The sequence below is a fragment of the Portunus trituberculatus genome, chromosome 11 (assembly GCF_017591435.1).
Source record: "Portunus trituberculatus isolate SZX2019 chromosome 11, ASM1759143v1, whole genome shotgun sequence".
NCBI lineage: Eukaryota > Metazoa > Arthropoda > Malacostraca > Decapoda > Portunidae > Portunus > Portunus trituberculatus.
Window position 1 is genome coordinate 223749 of NC_059265.1, and position 2223 is coordinate 225971.

At 42.3% G+C, this 2223-nt stretch overlaps 1 protein-coding gene across 6 annotated transcripts in view; it reads left to right on the plus strand.

The window, feature by feature from the left end:
- The window catches only part of LOC123502255, a 31792-nt gene that overhangs the window by 28399 nt on the left and 1170 nt on the right, over nt 1–2223 (plus strand). The gene's annotated exons all lie outside the window — the stretch shown is intronic.

The window sequence follows — 2223 nt, forward strand, 5'->3', positions numbered from 1 at the left end:
TCTCAAAACCCCCTAGGTAACCCTGTCAGCACTGGGACACATTTCTACCCATTATGGGGTAGATTCGACCATTTTACACTAGTTGTTGTTGATTTGTCGACAGAACCATAAAAAAAACACCCTTAAAAACCTGCGTCACTTCAACTAGAGCCTTTCGAATGTAGAAATGTTGTTAATCTGTCACCTCAACCACAAAAACACCTTTAAAAACCCGCGTCACTTCAACTAGAGCCTTTGAAATGTAGAAATGTTGTTAATCTGTCACCACAACCACAAAAACACCTTTAAAAACCCACGTCACTTCAACTAGAGCCTTTGGAATGTAGAAATATTGTTAATCTGTCACCTCAACCACAAAAACACCTTTAAAAACCCGCGTCACTTCAACTAGAGCCTTTGGAATGTAGAAATATTGTTAATCTGTCACCTCAACCACAAAAACACCTTTAAAAACCCGCGTCACTTCAACTAGAGCCTTTGAAATGTAGAAATGTTGTTAATCTGTCACCACAACCACAAAAACACCTTTAAAAACCCGCGTCACTTCAACTAGAGCCTTTGGAATGTAGAAATATTGTTAATCTGTCACCTCAACCACAAAACACCTTTAAAACCCGCGTCACTTCAACTAGAGCCTTTGACTAAATTCATCTGTGCTGTATACCTCTCACCTAATTCCTCTGACTATGTAAAATTCTTTGACTATTTGACTTCCAAGGTGGAGCACATCTTATCTCACTTTCCTTTTGCTGAGATCTCCATTTTAGATTTCAATGTTCACCACCAGCTTTGGCTTTCATCTTCTTTCACTGACCAACCTGGTGAACAAACCTTCAACTTTGCTATCCTTCATGACCTAGAGCAGCTAGTGCAGTTCCCTACCCGTATTCCTGACCGCCTTGGAGACACGCCCAACATTCTTGATCTTTTCCTAACCTCCAACCCTTCTGCTTACTCTGTTAAACTTTCCTCTCCGTTGGGCTCCTCCGACCACAATCTAATTTCCGTTACCAGTTCTATCACTCCAGTGCAGCCTCAGGACCCGCCTAAGCGGAGGTGCTTCTGGCATTTTAACTCTGCTAAGTGGGAGGAACTAAGGCAGTACTATTCTGATTTCCTTGGGATGATTATTGTTTTCATGTCAGAGATCCTTCTCTGTGCCGAGCGCATAACAGAGGTGATTATCTCTGGCATGGAGCTATACATTCCTCATACTTTCTCTAACCCTAAAGCTAAAAAGCCTTGGTTTAACTCTGCTTGTTCTCGTGCTGTCAATGATAGAGAGGCGGCTCACAAACGGTTCCGTAGCCATCCAACTGCTGAAACTCATGCCCTATATATTTCTGCCCGTAATCATGCCAAATCTATTCTCCAACTTACTAAAAACTCTTTCATCAATAGAAAATGTCAAAGTCTTTCCAATTCTAACTCCTCTCGAGATTTCTGGCATCTAGCCAATAATATCTCTAACAACTTTACTTCTTCGTCTTTCCCTCCTTTACTTCATCCAGATGGCTCTACAGCTGTCTCTTCTTTTCTAAAGCTGAACTCTTCGCTCAAACCTTTGCTACCAACTCAACTTTGGATGATTCTGGGCATATTCCTCCTACTCCTCCACCCTCTGACTACTTCATCCCTAAAATTAAAATTCTTTATAAAGACGTTTTCCTGGCCCTCTCTGGCCTTGATTCTCGGAAGGCTTACGGTCCGGATGGAGTCCCTCCTGTTGTTCTCAAAACTGTGCCTGAACTCGCTCACTGCCTGGTCAAACTCTTTCATCTGTGTCTCTACTTATTTATCCTTCTTGCTGGAAGTTTGCTCACATTCAACCTGTCCCTAAAAAGGTGACCACTCCAATCCTTCTAACTACCGCCCTATAGCTTTGATTTCCTGCCTTTCTAAAGCCTTTGAGTCTATCCTTAATAGGAAGATAATGAGGCATCTATCAGCTCACAACCTTCTCTCTGATTGCCAGTATGGTTTCCGTAAAGGCAGATCTACTGGTGATCTTCTTACTTTCCTAACTGAATCTTGGTCATCCTCTTTAGGGACTTCGGTGAAACCTTTGCTGTCGGCCTTGACATATCGAAAGCCTTCGATAGAGTCTGGCACAAATCTTTAATTTCTAAACTACCCTCCTACGGATTCTATCCTTCTCTGTACCTTCATCTCCAGTTTCCTTTCCGATCGTTCTATTGCTGCTGTAGTAGACGGTCACTGTTC